The sequence below is a fragment of the Lipotes vexillifer genome, unplaced genomic scaffold (assembly GCF_000442215.2).
Source record: "Lipotes vexillifer unplaced genomic scaffold, Lipotes_vexillifer_v1.1 scaffold584, whole genome shotgun sequence".
Classification (NCBI taxonomy): Eukaryota; Metazoa; Chordata; class Mammalia; order Artiodactyla; family Lipotidae; genus Lipotes; species Lipotes vexillifer.
In genome coordinates this window covers 4,305,103-4,322,554 of record NW_006783036.1, presented here as the reverse complement: position 1 = coordinate 4,322,554, position 17,452 = coordinate 4,305,103, and the positions used below count along the sequence as shown (strand labels likewise).

General features: G+C 48.0%; 1 non-coding gene across 1 annotated transcript; it reads right to left on the bottom strand.

Annotated features, from left to right (window-relative positions):
• Window positions 1-7,899: 7,899 nt before the first annotated feature.
• Window positions 7,900-7,972, bottom strand: TRNAG-CCC (transfer RNA glycine (anticodon CCC)). Its single transcript has one exon. It is a non-coding gene; the product is annotated as a tRNA-Gly (tRNA).
• Between the last annotated feature and the right edge of the window lie 9,480 nt (window positions 7,973-17,452).

Genomic DNA, 17,452 nt, shown 5'->3' with positions numbered 1-17,452 from the left:
CGAGCGGGGGCTACTCTTCGTTGCGGTGCGCGGGCTTCTCACTGCGGTGGCTTCTCTTGTGGAGCACGGGCTCTAGACGCCAAGAGCTTCAGTAGTTGTGGCTTTTGGGGGCTCAGGGGCGGGGCCGGGAGCGCCTCTGCCACCAGACCTGGGCGCGGCCTTGTGTCAGGGCAGAGGTGGGTCCCCGGGGCTCTCGGAGCCTCAGTTACCTCGGTTGGAAAATGAGACTGTTAGGACGCAACCCGTGCAGAGTCCCCGGACCCCACGTTGTGTGGCGACGCCCCGTTCCCTCGGTTTCACTGAGGCCCCCCGCCCCCGCGGCTGAGCACCAGTTCTCTCTGCGGCCCAGGGCCACTCGCGCTCCTGCCACCCCTGCCCCTACAGACCCGCCGGTAAAAGCGCCCACCTGGCACGGGGCAGGGGTTGGAGGAGAGAGATTAAATGGATGCGGCAGTGCTGGTAAACAGAAGGGGCTCGGGAAAGGTTCGCCACAGCGATTCTCCCTTCCCCTACCCACTCCTTTCATGCAATAAGGCAGAGGACAATGAGGTGTCTGCAGGTTGGAGGGAGTGAGTCAGCCCCACCCCTGCCTTCAGGGAAATCGATCAACAGGGACACAGGCATGGAAGAGGCGTATTAATGACTCAGGATGATACGTGCTACGACACAGGTAGGTCCAGGGACAGCTAAGGTTCAGTAGAGGGGTCTTTTGTATTAGGCTTCAAAGGATGAGTAGGAGTTCAACAGCTAAAGAAGGGCAAGGGCATTGGTGGTAAAGGGAACAGAAGCTGCAAAGGCTGGGACTTGGAAGAATCCAAAAATTGTCAGAATGGAGAGTCTGGTTTGTGGGGAGTGGGGGCACAGGGCCCCTCACTTCACCTCCTCAGGGATTCCTCCCGGCCTCCTCTTGCTTCTTTGGAGCTTTATGGTGTACCTCGTGTACCTGGAACTCAGCCTGTAGGAGCTGCCTAGGTAGCAGACTGGCCTGGCAGCCAGAGGTACCACAAAGTGGGCAGGTAATAATGGTGAGCCTCCTTCCAGTCTCCCACAAGTCTGTGGGCCAGGGCCAAAGGCAGTCCTGACGTGAGATGGGAAGGAAGGCAACTGGGTGTGGGCATCTGGTGGCAGCCAGCCACCTGCCCCTGAGTCAAGGGTAGGAAAATGGGCCAACAGAGAGGCTGGATTCCCTGTCCAACAGGGAGACGCTTAGAGCCTAGGGTTGCCACCACCCCTTGCACCACCCAACAGTGTCGCCTACCTGGCTTGCACACCTCCAGGAATGGAGAACTCAGCACTCCCCAGGGCAACCTGCTCTATTCACAGCCAGAGAGACCCTCAGAAGTCATCCCAGCGGCTGCCACTGTACAGATGGGTAAACCGAGGCTCAGAGATGAAGGGGGCCTCAGAATAAGCAGAAGAGCTGGGACGGGCCCCTGATCTTTGACTTTAAAAGCCCAAAGTCAGAGTGTTGGCCCCGTGTTACAACCAGTGAGATCTGGGTCCCAGCTCTGCCCTCTGGGGCACCACCATGACTGCCAGCTCCCTCTGCCCAGGATGGAGATCAGCAAAGCACTCAGAGATCGACCCCAGGACTCAGTCTGTCCAGGTGAAACTAGCCCAATGTCTTCATTTTACAGATGAGAAAATTGAGTCCAAAGAGGGGACAAGTCAAAGGACAGACTGGAGAGAGACCTGAGAGTGGAATAAAAGTTCATGACTTCCAATCAGCTGCCATGCCCAAGTAATCCCCAATTCCATGAGGTCGGCTTGGACCACAGACACTCGGCTTCACGATGATGAACCCACTCAGAGCACATGGGCTAACAGCCTCCCCACCAGGTCCCTGGGCTTAGAAATGAAAGAAATGACATATTCATTTGTAATGTGGTGTCCTGGGTGGGATCCTGGACCAGAAAATGGGCAGTAGGTAAAAACTAAGGGAATCTGAATAAAGTATGGGCTTTAGTTAATAATAATGTATGAATATTTGGTTAATTCCTTGTATATTAGATTATAATATATCCCTATATTTTAAGATAGTAAAATAAAGAGAATTGGGTGTGGAAGCTATGGAACCATCAATATTATCTTCACTGTTTTTCTGTAAATCTAAACCAGATGTTAAAGTTTATTTTAAAAATGAAGCAGGGCTTCCCTGGTGGCGCAGTGGTTAGGAATCTGCCTGCCAACGCAGGGGACACGGTGTTCGAGCCCTGGTCCGGGAAGATCTCACATGCCGCGGAGCAACTAAGCCCATGCACCACAACTACTGAGCCTGTGCTCTAGAGCCTGCGAGCCACAGCTACTGAGCCCACGTGCCACAACTACTGAAGCCCGTGCACCTAGAGCCCGTGCTCCGCAACAAGAGAAGCCACCGCAATGAGAAGCCCGCGCACCACAATGAAGAGTAGCCCCCACTCACTGCAACTAGAGAAGAGCCTGCACTCAGCATCAAAGACCCAACACAGCCATAAATAAATAAATATTTCTTTAAAATTGAAATAAATAAATAAATAAAAGTGAAGTGTATGGACTTCCCTGGCAGTCCAGTGGTTAAGACTCCGCACTTCCACTGCAGGAGGCACAGGTTCGATCCCTGGTCGGGGAACTAAGATCCTGCATGTCACAGGTATAGCCAAAAAATAAAAATAAAATTAAAAAGAAGTGTATAAAATGTACATATGTACAGATACATATATTCATAGATATATATATATACAGATACATATATATATGTGTGTCTGTGTGTGTGTGTATATATATATATATATATATATAGATAAATATATATATGTGTGTGTGTGTGTGTGTATATATATATATATATATATATATATATATATATGTAATAGTTGTTAAATCCCTAACAATATTGGAAAACATGGACTTTTGCGGATGGAAACTGAGAGGAGCCCAACAAGGCCAGCCACTCTTCCATGACTCCTGCAAACCCTCCACTCCCCCACTTCCCCTAAGCTGGGTACCAGCCCCAGTAGGCAGGGCTCACTGACCCCCAGGAGGGAACCCTGATCGGAGGCTCTTGGTCAGGGTGCTCTGGTGTCTTCAGCTGCCTGTGAGAAGCAGGAAGCACCTACGCCCAGAAGTCTTGGCTATAGTGTTTGTGGCCCCAGCAGAAAGTCCTCTCCTGCCCCGTGTTTGCAGAAAACAGGCCAGAATGCATTCCACACAGCACCTCCCAGCCCTCCCCAAAGCCAGCTGAGTCTAACAGCCCGTGACCCAGAGCCAGCCAACGTCAGAGAGAAATCACTCCACGAAAAAGGGCAATGACCCCAAGAATGGGAGGAACTTCGCACCTGGGAAAACAGAGCCACTGGAGAAAACAGAATTGGATTGAGGAATGAGAGTAACATCTCGCAGGAGACATAAAGGGCTATTCCAACCTATTAAAATAAACAAACACACCAGAGGTGGGCAGGTATGTACTGCTTCTTTAAAAAAAAACAAAAAAAAACCCCTCAGGACTTCCCTGGTGGTCCAGGGGTTAAGAATCCTCACTTCCACCGCAGGGGGCACAGGTTCAACCCCTGGTTGGGGAACTAAGATCCTACTTGCCACATGGGACAGCCACAGGAGAAAATAAAACCTCTATTGAAATGAGAGGGACTTCCCTGGTGGCACAGTGGTTAAGAATCTGCCTGCCAATGTAGGGGACACGGGTTCGAGCTCTGGTCCGGGAAGATCCCACATGCCATGGAGCAACTAAGCCCGTGTGCCACAACTACTGAGCCTGCGCTCTAGAGCCCGTGAGCCACAACTACTGAGTCCGCATGCCACAACTCCTGAAGCCCTCACGCCTAGAGCCCATGCTCCACAACAAGAGAAGCCACCGCAATGAGAAGCCTGTGCACCGCAACGAAGAGTAGCCCCCACTCACCACAACTAGAGAAAGCCCACACACAGCAACGAAGACCCAATGCAGCCAAAATAAACTAATTTTTAAAAAGAAAAGAAATGAGAGCTGGGGGACAGGAACAGAACCCCAACATCCTTTTATTGAGATTTCTAGGAGAGAGAATAAAGGAGAGGTGACATTTACCCCTCCCCTGCCTTGTTTTCTTCAAAGAAGCCATCTCCCACTGGAATTATAATTTAATTATATGCATGTATGATTCTGCCAACCTTAAACTGTTACATCATGTACTTATTTATTTACTTATTGTCTGCTCCCTCCTCTCCAGTGTCTTGTTCCCTTGGGTTCACCCCTTGCATCCCTAATGCCTAGAAGAGTTCCTGGCACAGGAGATGACCTTAATAACAATTCGCTAAATGAAAGAATGAATGGGGACTTCCCTAGTGGCACAATGGTTAAGACTACACGCTCCCAATGCAGGGGACCCGGGTTCGATCCCTGGTCAGGGAACGAGATCCCACATGCATGCCACAACTAAGAGTTTGCATGCTGCAACTAAGGAGCCCATGTGCTGCAACTAAGGAGCCTGCCTGCTGCAACTAAGACCCGGTGCAACCAAATTAATTAATTTATTAAAAATTTTTAAAAGCCTACCAAAAAAAAAGAAGGAGGGACTTCCCTGGTGGTGCAGTGGTTAAGAATCCACCTGCCAATGCAAGGGACATGGGTTCGAGTCCTGGTCTGGGAAGATCCCACATGCCGTGGAGCAACTAAGCCCATGCACCACAACTACTGAGCCTGCTCTCTAGAGCCCGTGAGCCACAACTACTGAAGCCCATGCACCTAGAGCCCGTGCTCCACAACAAGAGAAGCCACCGCAACGAGAAGCCCATGCGCTGCAACAAAGAGTAGCCCTGCTCAACGCAACTAGAGAAAGCTCACACGCAGCAATGAAGACCCAGCGTGGCCTAAAATAAATAAATAAGTAATTAAAAAAAAAAATGAATGAGTCACATCAAACAAGTAATAACTGAGGATTTCCCCAGAACAAAGGAAAGACATGAGTCTTCAGACTGAAAAGTGTGTCGTCAAGGTGAAAACTTGGTTCAGCCAGTTTGGAAAACTGCAGCAAAATCTGCTGAAGCTCCACATCCATCCAGCTCATGATGCAGGACTTTCACAGCAGGGCGCGTCTTGCAAAGAAATGAAAATAGACATTCGCCAAAGATGTGTGCAGGGATGTTCATAGCAGCTTTGCTGGTAGGAGCCCTGTCCTGGAGACAACACCAACCCCCAACCATAGGAGAATGGACAGACGTCTCATGGCAAATCCACCTGCTTAAAGGTGTGCCGCAATCAAACCGTGGCACCAAAACCTACACCAACGTGGTGTGTTATCTGACCTTTTAAAATTTACTGTATTTCTAATGCTTTGACATCTTGGGGCATTGCTGACCCTGAAGAGACTGCCCTCCAGGGCTGGCCAGTTCCTAGCGATGTAAATGCTTGGCCGGGGAGTGTGCCTTCCATAAGCAAACTCACCTATCTCCAGCCCACCACCTGACCTACCTGCTCTGTACTCAGGGCCAGTATTCCCCTGCCCAAATCACCCCAGGGCCAGGTACCAGACAACTCGACAGACAACCTGAATAAAATTATTCAAACTAACCAATGCTAAGCCTGCTGACCCTGCCTCATGCTTTGTGGAAACCACAATAAAGGCTCCTGCCCTGCTTCCCCCTCACGCCCTGGGGTCCTGATCCTGGTGCTTCCCCGTGTGACCCTGGTTGGCACTGCCTCTGCTCTTGGGAACCATGCAGGACGAACTGTCTTGTCCAGGGCAGTGGCCTCCTGATCTCTTGGCCTCACCATACCTGAATAATAATAAAACCTACATTTTAGTGCAGCGAGCAGGGTGGTTTGGCCTCAGACTAAAAGGATATGCTCTTGGCATACTAACTGGTCCCACCAGGTGGCAGTGGTAGCCTGGGAGGGTGGCGCCACCTGCTGGCAACACTTGTGCTTGGTGCCACTGCTGTTGGGGACTGGCCGGACGTGGCCACAATTCCTTGAATTCTGGTCTGAGCCATTACTTGCCTAGATTCCGGGAGGACGTTCCCAGGGTCCCCCTTTCTCTTGGTTGACCAGCTAAGTTTACAAAGGCCCCTCCGAAGGGAAGGAGGTGTGACTTCCCGCTAAGTGCTGTGGCCGGGCCTGACCGGGCAGCACTGATACATGTGCACAAACTGAGCTGCCGTGAAAGGTGCCCTGCCTTTCAGCCCGGCCCATGGGGCAGAGTCGTGCTCTTCAGAGGCACACTGCCAGGGCGCCCACCCCAGGGACCGTGGCACCCGGCAGGTCCTGGGGGGAGGGCCATCGTCGTTGTGTTGCTTGCCTTGCTGCAGTCCCATTTTCCCCCTGACCCAGAGGAATAGGAGGGACCACACTGGTGGAGACCTGGGCAGGGGCGGGCGGGGGTGGCTTTGTGAGTCCTTCTCGGGTCCAGATGCTACTATGAAACTCCACCCAGAGAGGTGGCCTGTTAGGTCGAATCTTAGCACCTTCCCTTCCTTCCACTTCTCTTCCCAGGACTAATTCTTCTCCTTGTGGGAAAAAATACTTTCATCACTGGTCACTCTTCCCTAATCTACCATTTATGGCTTATCTTTTATGTGCTTAGTCCTTTGCTGATTTATGTAATGTGAAAACCCAATTATTACTGTTGAAATTGTTGGTTTTCAAAACAGTTTCTTTCTGCTATGGATTAGAAGAGCTTTGTGGCTGTCTGGAGGGGGGGGGTAGGGGGGGGGGGGGGGGGGGAGGCAAAAGAAACGTCCCAGGTAGTGGCTGCTACCTAGAGGCTGACAACTGGGCCCCTTGTCCCTGCCCCTTTTTTGCTTATCGGCCCAAGACAGAAACTAAAAACCACAGAATCAAGCAGCTAAACGCCTCAAACAGAAAAGAAAAAAAAAAAAGAAAGAAAAAGAAAAAAAGCAGGGGTGGCGGAAAAGAGAAAAAAAGAAAAAAGAAAACCCTAGATACAGGGGGAGAAAGCAAAAGGTGAATAAATAAATTGCATATCTTATAAATATATAAATATATTTATAAAATATATAACAAATAAAATTTACATATAGTATGTATTTTTAAATATTTTAAATATATTTATAAAATATATAATAAATTTTACATATATACATAAAGGTCCATAGTTTGACCCAACTGGAGATCCAAAATTTGGACACTAACAATTTGTACAATAAATTATATATATATCAATGCATAACTATACATAACAAAAATACCACAAAATTTATATAACAAAATGATTACAAAGCACCAGTTGGCTTTTGTGCTTCTGTAACACAGGTTCTAAATTAGCTTTAGTATTTGCTGACATCACCCACTGACAAAACTTCATGGGGCTTAATCAACACTGGGGCTCAAATGATTGTCATACCTGGGGATCCCACCAAATTTGAACACTGTGGCCCCTATAATCTTAGGGAAGAAACTGAATATAAAATAGAGGAGAAATAGATAATACTTCGCTTTAATGGGGGCCTTGCCTAGATTTCCCGTAGTCACAGTGCTTTTTGCCCTAAAATATCTCATACTGAGCAAAGACGCTCTAACGCTATGAATAATAAAATTAAAGTCTTTGGCATCTATAAATTGACTTGATAAAATAGGACCTCACAGACCCCCAGTTCAAATAGTTAATATGACCTAATGTAAGTTAAAACAGGGCCTTCATGGAGTAAAACTTTTATATAAAACCTAATTAACAAAGGGTGAATATCCCCACTGCTTCCATTTAACGACCCAACTTTGCCTATTCTGAAACCTGGGAAAAAGAAAGGGTTCCTCCTGGTGGATTCACAACAGTAAAGCTGTGGTTCGTGCATTAAGGCCTCTGACCCAATATCCAATTTTTTTAAGAATATTTATTTATTTATTTATTTGGCTGTGCTGGGTCGTAGTTGCGGCACGTGGGAACTTCATTGCAGCCTGCATGCAGGATCTAGTTCCCGGACCAGGGATTGAACCTGGGCCCCCTGCATTGGGAGCGCAGAGTCTTAGCCACTGGACCATCAGGGAAGTCCCTCCGATATTATTAAAACCACTCCCTCCACCCAATCAAGACCAGTATATATTTTGCTTTTACAGATTTGGCTGATATGCTCTGTTCAGCGCCTATATCAACAGCCTTTCTGCCAGTTGGCCTTCAACTCTAAAGGGACACACACGCCTTTTGCAGGCTACCCATGGGGACTTCGACAGGTTTGCCATCACCTCTACATGAGAACACCCACTCCCCAGGGCCTTCCCCTACTACACCCTCCAGCTTCCCAGCAGGACCACGATAACTGCCCCTTCCCCTTGGTTACGCACACCACCACTCATTCTCACACAGACTTTACCCGACGGTCACCTCATGCGCCCAGCAACTGCCCCCCAAAACACACCAAGATAATATTGTAGAAAAACAGACAACAGCAGCAAATCATATGTATCTCTTATATTAATATTTTTAACACACTCTATGATTCCACAGAGATATTGTTAGAGACCCTGGAAATTTCAGGTCTGTTTTCTTGGGTAATGCCATATAGATGAGAACCTTCAGTATGGACCAGACTAGAAGGACCCCTAATACTTGCCACTTGTGTCCTTCCTATTCTCACAACAGAAACTTATGCCCTACTCTCTAAAATCCTCCTCTATCATCTCCCCACAAGGGTTCCTTAAAATGATGTCAAAGTATCACAGGGCCAATTATATTAATAATACCTATTTATTTTCTGTAATTCTAATGCTCTGACATCTTGAAGCCTTACTGACATTGAAGAGGCTACCCACCTCCCAGGGCTAGCCACATCCTAGAGATAATAAACTGGGAGTGTGCTTTCCACATGCAAATGAACCAATCCCAAGCCCATGAGCCACAATACTAAAGAGTGACAAAGATTTCAAGACTTACTATTGAGACAATATGTCCTTGGAGAAAGAACAGACTCATAGACCCATGGAACAGAACAGAAAGCCCAGAAACAGACCCCACAAAAATACAGTCAGCTGATCTTTGACAACAGAGCAAAGGCATTCAATGGAGAAAAGCTAGTCTCTTCGGCAAAGGTTCTAGAACCACCGGACGCCCACAGGCAAAAGAACAAATGAACGCTAGACACAGATGTCTCACAAAAAATTAACTCAAAATGGATCACAGACCTAACTGTGAAGTGCAAAATGATAAAATTTCTTCAAGAAAACAGGACGCTCATGTTCGCCCAGGCCTTCTCAGATGGGTGTGCCAGCAACTGCTGGGCCGCACACTGAGGCAGAGGAGGGGGAGGTGGGGAATGTGAGCCCAGTTTCAGGGGACGGCAACGCCCGTAACCCCCCTGCGGGCCCAGCCCTGGCCGCCCCTGTGAAACGAGGGCCCTGGGGTTCCCTCTCACCCCACTGGCCCGAGGGCGCCACCTCTAGGCCAAGGCCCTCTCCTCGGCCTCCTGTGACTGCTTGCTGAGCCAGGGCTTGGGCCAGGCGGAGGGGGCCCAGCAGCCAGCCTTGGGAAAGGGCATCTTGGATTACGTGGTGGGAGCGATGCCCTGTGCCCCCCAGTGCCGGGACGCCAGCTCTCGGCCATTTCAGTGGAGATGGGCCTGACCATCACGCTCTGGTGGCTGGGCGCCTGCTAGGAGTACCACTCCCTTCAGGGACTCCCGCACCACAGTCAGCAAGGTCATAACGGCGTGTGTCGGGTCCCTGCCACGTGCTGCCCTCAAAGGACTGGGTCTGCAGTCCTGGCGGCTGCTTTCTGTAGCCTTACACGGCTCCTACAGCTGGAAGGGTCCCATTCTGACCCCGGGGATGCTCATGGCTTACTGTAAAGGGTCTGGCACTTACTGGTCGGGGAGGTCCTTTGAAGAATCTGGATTCAGGCTGCCTTGGGGGGTGCCATCCACCACCACTAGATGCGCCACCACCAGGGACTTCAGGGCTGGCTCCGCGGGTCGCCCAGGCTGGAGGCACGCTGTTCCCAGGAGCATAGAGGGTGATCGTATGTGAAGTTCAGAGTACGCGTTGCTCCCGTGGTTGATGAAAACCCTTTGCAGGTGAGATAGGAGCATCCCAGGTGCAGGGAGAGTTTAATCCAGGCTGTTCGCTAGGCCTGGGCACAGTGGGTAGGGCAGGGCGTTTGAAACAGGGCAGGGCAGGGCTGTGACCTTCCCACCCACACTCATGGCTCTAGCTGCCTGTAACTGTAGTATGAAGGCTGGAAAGAAGGCTGCTGGGATGGGTGGCTCCACTGCATTGGAGCAGAGAGGGAACTGGAGCAGCCGGGGGCCCCAGAAGAAAAGGAGGAAGGGAGGCGAGGCCGATTCAACACCAGCTGTGTCAGGCGTCGAAGGACGAACCCGTGAGGGCGTTGGGCCACACAGTGACATTTTCATCCCTCCTCGCCAGCCGTTCCTGGCTCCCCAAGACTCAACCATGGAAGGTACAGAAAGGCGTGAGACAAGAAACTCATGGCTTCTAATCCTGGCAGGAAGGACAAGGAAAACCAAGGATAAAGATTTGATCAAGTTTTACTATTCTCCCACTGGAGATGGGGGAGGGGGAATCAGTCATATTTAATAAATATCTCTCTCCTCAAAAAAAAAAAGAAAGAAAGAAAACATAGGACGGACTTCCCTGATGGTGCAGTGGTTAAGAGTCTGCCTGCCACTGCAGGGGACAAGGTTCGAGCCCTGGTCCGGGAAGATCCCACATGCCGCAGAGCAACTAAGTCTGTGCGCCACAACTACTGAGCCTGCGCTGTAGAGCCCGTGCTCCGCAACAAGAATCCACCGCAATGAGAAGCCTGTGCACCACAATGAAGAGTAGCCCCCGCTCTCTGCAATTAAAGAAAGCCCACGCACAGCAACAAAGACCCAACACAGCCAAAAAATTCATTCATTCATTCATTCATTCATTAATGAAAGAAAACAGGAGAAAAATCTACATGACTTTGGGTTTGGTGATGAGTTTTTAAATACAACAGCAATAGTACAATCCATGAAAGAGAAAAAAAATTATAGTTTCCACTTTATTAAAATTTAAAATGTTTGCTCTGTGACAGACACTGTTAAAAGAATGAACAGACAAGTCACAGAGGAGGAAAAAATATTTGCAAAACACATATCTGATAAAGGACTTGTATCCAAAACATACAAACTACTATAAAAAGTCAACAATAAGAAAACAAATAACCCAATTAACAAATGGGCAAAAGATCTGAATAGATACCTCACCATAGAAGATATACAGGTAGCAAATAGCTTATGAAAAGATGCTCAACATCATGCTGAGCAAATTAAACAATAATGAGATACGACTGCACACCTATTAGAACGGCTGAAATCCAGAACACTGACCCCACTGAATAATGTCAAGGCTGTGGGGCGACAGGAACTGGGCTGCATCCATACAATGGAATATTATTCAGAGATAAAAAGAAATGAGCTAATAATTCGCAAAAAGACATGGATGACTCTTCAATGCATACTGGTAAGTGAAAGAAGCCAGTCTGAAAATACTGTGTGACTCCAATTATAGAATATTCTGGAAAAGGCAAAACTATTGTGAATACAAACAGAACAGTAGTTGCCAGGAGCGCTGAGGGTAGAGATAGGGATTGATAGGGGGTAGTAGGCAAAGCACAGGGGAATTTTTAAGGAGGTGAAATTATTGTGTAATAGTGACTATAAGACATTAGCAATTGTCAAAACTCGTAGAACTTTATATCACAGAGAGTGAATCTTAATGCATGCAAAAAGCCATTTAGGAGGTACGGATCCCAGGATGCAATGCAGAATATGACAAAAGAATCTAATTGTCTTAAAAATGGGTGAAACAACCTCACTGAAGGGCCTGGGGGAATAAGGTGCTGACCTAAGTAACACTGGAAATGTGTACAGACTGCAAGACTAAAGGCAAAAGAACTGCACTCTAATTGATAAAGTTGTTTCCCGTGGTGACATGTGCTAACAATTCTAGAACCACTCTACAAGTATCCTGGAATTGAACAATTAAGTAGATAAGTGGCAGATGGTAAGAGCCAGGTTTCTTGCTGTTGGAGTGGGATGTTAAGATAAGCAAGGGCGAGAGGCTGAAATGTTCCAGGCAGTAATGGATTAGGTTGGAGACATCAACGTAAATTTATGTTTAGCTTAACATATACACAATGGTTACATGTTGAAATAGTCATAGATTGCCTTGCTTTGTTAGCTCTGAACACCTAGAAACAAGGACATCCCAGTAGCTATGATCACATGTGATCTTCATTTCCAATACCCTTGTCCAGTGAAGAACCCGGGCTCCTTGGAGAAATGGCAGATGGTACGACTAGGGCTAGAAATATACAAGATGAGCCTGGAGCATCCTGTAAGGGCTGAAAGTAAAGAAGCATTCACACACACACACACACAGAGTGGCGGGGGCATGACACAGAGACCCAGGAGCCAACCACAAGAGTTCCCAATAGCCAAAGCTAGGACAATTTGAGCAATAAAATAAAGTAGCATTGAATCATTAGAGAAATACAAATCAAAACTACATGAGGTACCAACTCACACCGGTCAGAATGGCCATCATTAAAAAGTCTACAGGGCTTCCCTGGTGGCGCAGTGGTTAAGAGTCTGCCTGCCGATGCAGGGGACACGGGTTCGTGCCCCCGTCCAGGAAGATCCCACATGCCGCGGGGCGGCTGGGCCCGTGAGCCATGGCCGTGTAGCCTGCGCGTCCGGAGCCTGTGCTCCGCAGCGGGAGAGGCCACAGCAGTGAGAGGCCCGCGTACCGCAAGAAAAAAAAAGTCTACAAATGACAAATGCTGGAGAGGGTGTGGAGAAAAGGGAACCCTCCTACACTGTTGGCGGGAATGGAAATTGGTGCAGCCACTATGGAGAACAATAACAAAGTTCCCTAAAAAACTAAAAATGGAGTTGCCATATGATCCTGCAATCCCACTCCTGGGCATATATCTGGAGAAAACTCTAATTTGAAAAGATACATGCACCTCACTGTTCATACCAGCACTATTTACAATAGCCAGGACATGGAAGCAACTTAACTGTCCATTGACAGAGGAATGGATAAAGATGTGGTACATATATACAATGCAATATTACTCAGCCATAAAAAAAGAATGAAATAGGACTTCCCTGATGGAGCAGTGGTTAAGAATCTGCCTGCCAATGCAGGGGACACGGGTTCAAGCCCTGGTCCAGGAAGATCCCACATGCCACAGAGCAACTAAGCCTGTGCGCCACAACTACTGAGCCTGCACTCTAGAGCCCATGAGCCACAACTACTGAGCCCACGTGTCACAACTACTGAAGCCCACACGCCTAGAGGCTGTGCTCCGCAATGAGAAGCCACCTCAATGAGAAGCCTGTGCACAGCAACAAAGAGTAGCCCCTGCTTGCCACAACTAGAGAAAGCCTGCACACAGCAATGAAGATCCAACGTAGTCCAAACTAAATAAATGTTTTAAAAAAGAATGAAATAATGCCATTTGCAGCAACATGGATGGACCTAGAGATTATCATACTACGTGAAGTCAGACAGAGAAAGACAAATACCATATGATATCCCTTATATGTGGAATCTAAAATATGACACAAACGAACTTATTTATGAAACAGAAACAGACTCACAGACATAGAAAATAAACTTATGGTTACCAAAGGGGAAAGGGGGTGGGAGGAAGTTTGGGATTAGCAGATACAAAAGCTACTAAATATAAAATAGATAAGCAACAAGGTTCTACTGTTTAGCACAGGGAACTATATTCAATATCCTGTAATAAACCATTATGGAAAAGAATCTGGAAAAAAATAAAGATATATATATATATGTATATTTCAGATATATATATATATATATATAATTGAATCACTTGCTGTGCACCAGAAACTAACACAACATTGTAAATCAACTATGGAAGGAAGGAAGGACTGGGACTTCCCTGGCTGTCCAGTGGTTAAGACTTCACCTTCCAGTGCAGGGGGTGTGGGTTCGATCCCTGATTGGGGAACTAAGATCTCATATGCCTCGCAGCCAAAAAACCAAAACATAAAACAGAAGCAATATTGTAACAAATTCAATAAAGACTTTAAAAATGGTCCACATCAAAAAAAATCTTAAGAAGAAAGAAAATGGCATTGGATTATAACCCAAAGCATTAAACAAATATCCATGAGTCCATATTGATATAAATGACTGAGTAAATAACTAAATGGAGAAGAGACAAACCTCCCATGCAGAAGAATTCCAAGGAATTTAGGTTCACACCCCACCCTCAAGGACAACTCCCCACTCCTCAAGTGTGGGCTGCACCATGACTTCCTTCCGAAGACAACAGTATAGGCAATTCCCTGGCAGTCCAGTGGTTAGGGCTCTGTGCTTTCACTGCCGAGGGCCAGGATTCAATCCCTGGTCAGGGAACTAAGATGGAGCAAGCCGCGCTGTGCGCGGCCAAGAAAGAAAGAAAAAAACAAAGCAAAACAAAAAAAAACCCGAAGAGGACAGTATGGAGGGGGAGGGGGAAGAATCACTTCATGGAGGAGAAACCCGACAAGCACATCTCAGCCAGGTGACCCAGGTCAACATCAACAGTGATGAATCTCGTTGATAGTATGTGGCCTTGATATGAAGAAAGGGCACTTCACCTCTGTGGCCTTCCTCCCAAACCCGTAACTTAAGTCTAATCATGAGAAAGTCAGAAAAATCCCAGCTGAGGAACATTATACAAAACACCTGGCAGTACTTAAAACTGCCGAGACCCTCAGAAACAAGGAAAGTCTGAGAAGCTGTCACGGCCAAGAGGCGCCCGAAGAGACATGACAACTGAATGTAATGTGCTGTCCTGGAAGGAATTTTGGAACAGAAAAAGGACATCAGGGAAAAACTGAGGAAATCTGAATAATGTATGGATTCTAGTTAGTAATAATGTATTGATATCAATACGTGTTCACTAATTGTAGCGAATCTACCATACTAATGAGCATGACTATAGGAGAACTCTCTGGACTGTCTTCCCAGTAACTGTAAATCTAAAACTGTTCTAAAATTTCAGACGTTTATTTTAAAAATATACACAAAAGCATACAGACTGTGTTTCCATTTACGTGGAGTTCAAGAATAGGCAAAACTAATCAATGGTGTTAGTGGTCAGAATCGTGGTTTCCTTTGTGGGTGAAAGGGAGCCCAGCAGGGGCTGAAAGTGAGTGGTCTGCATCCGGACTGGGGTGGTGGTTACACAGGTGTAGACAAATGTGAAAATTCATGGAGCTGTATTCCTAAAATGTGTGCATTTAATACATTTTTTAAAATTGGAATAGAGTTGCTTTACAACGCTGTGTTAGTTTCTGCTGTACAGCAAAGTGAATCAGCTGTACGTACACATATATCCCCTCTTTTTTAGATTTCCTTCCCATTTAGGTCACAGATCACTGAGTAGAGCTCCCAGTGCTATACAGCAGGTTCTCATTAGATATCTGTTTTATACATAGTGGTGTATATATGTCAATCCCCATCTCCCAATTCATCCCATGCCCCCAATACATGTTACAATTTAATTAAAAAGTGAACACAGGGACTTCCCTGGTGGCGCAGTGGTTAAGAATCCGCCTGCCAATGCAGGGAACATGGGTTCAAGCCCTGGACCGGCAAGATCCCACATGCCGCGGAGCAACTAAGCTCGTGCGCCCCGACTACTGAGCCTGCGCTCTAGAGTCCACGAGCCACAATTACTGAGGCTGCATGCCACAACTACTGAAGCCCGCACGCCTAGAGCCCGTGCTCCGCAGCAAGAGAAGCCACCACAATGAGAAGCCCGCGCACCGCAATGAAGAGTAGCCCCCGCTCGCCGCCACTAGAAGAAGCCTGTGGACAGCAACGAAGACCCGACGCAGCCAAAAATAAATAAATTAATTTTTTAAAAAATGAACACAAAAGGAAACAATAACAGCAAAAATGCCTGACATCACCATCTACAAACACGGTCGAGAAATGTCTGAATACCTGCAATGAAGAGAAAAATGCCAAAAGCTCCCGAGACAGAAAAGAACCTGTAAGAGAACATGAGTCAGCCTGGCCACAGACTCCTCAGCAGTGCTGTGCGCAGGAAGCCCTGGAGCCGGCTGCCAGGTCCACCCCTCCTGCTTCTCTCCCACCTTGGCGCCCCTAGCCCACCCAGTACGCCCAGACCAGGTCAGCTCTGCCCTCGTAGCTAAGTCTGAGCAGCTCCTCCAGCTGCACCCCACAATGCCCCCACCCCCTCCCTGTGCCCCCAAATCTCTTACCTCGCATGCCTTCCCCATCTCTCTCCAAATCCTTCATGCCAAGCCCAAGTGCCACCTCCTCCAGAAGCTTCCCAGACCTGTAAGCCTGAACTAGAGACTCATCTCTCTTCCACCCTCTCCCCTCAGCACTGGCCGCTATATAACACGGAAGAACCTTTGTATTCTATTACAAGTTAATCACTAAAGGGATGTTGCCTATAAACCTCAATTATACACAATGGCCTGCCTCTGGGGACCCTGCCTCCCAGGTAATGAGTGTTAAGCTAAAATACTTTTGTTTAGCCCACAGGAAACCTCCTGACCGGGTCCATCTGTGAACGGCTGCGGGAAGGAAGAAAGTAACACATCCCCTCCAGAGGCTGGCTGAAACCAGGACTTTACCCTGTCCACTTTCAGTGTAAAAGCAGCCTGAATTCTAGCTCAGGGAAGATGGTTCTTTGGGACATCTAGTCCACCACCTTCTCAGTGTGCTGGCTTTCTGAAGAAAGTCGCTATTTCTTGCCCCAGCACCTTGTCTCTCCATTTATTGGCCTGTCCTACAGCAAAGCAGTAACATCTGTCTCTGTGATCTCTGTCTTCCCAGTTCTGCCCAAGGGGCAGTACAGCCTCTGGACACAGATAGACCCAACTGGGATGGCAGCTCTGCCTCTCACCTGCCAGGTGACCTTGGGCAAGCTTCACTTCCCAGCCTCGGTTTCCCCACCTGTAAAGTGGGGATAGGTACTCCATTTCCCAGGGTGGTTGGATGTAAGTGGAAGCCTGTGTAGGAAGCACCCAAGACCTTGCCTGGCACCTCGTAGGCCCTCAAATGAAGGCAGTTATCAGCTGGGAGAACCAGCTGATCACGGGATTGATGGACGCCTCCTCCGTGGGGCCCTTGGCATTCCGGGCGGGGAGCCAGGCCCTGAGCACTCTTGTTGAGATTTAATTCATGACACTTCTTTGATTAAGTCATTTCAAACATGTGGCTTAAGGATAAAATTAAAACCAGTTGGAGAAGTCTGCCCTGATTTGGCGGGGGGAGGGTTCCAACCACAGACAAACGAACCCAGTCAGGTGTGGATGGATGTTTGGGGCATGGGATGTGGTGCCAGCCCCACGGGCCAGAAGTCAGACCCTGCCCCAGGTCACGCCAGCGCCTCCCCTGGGCCAACAGTATACTGGGGGCCTCCCCCCTCCCATGTGACTGTGGCGGAAACAGGGTCAGCAGAGACATGAGCTTCTGCCCCGG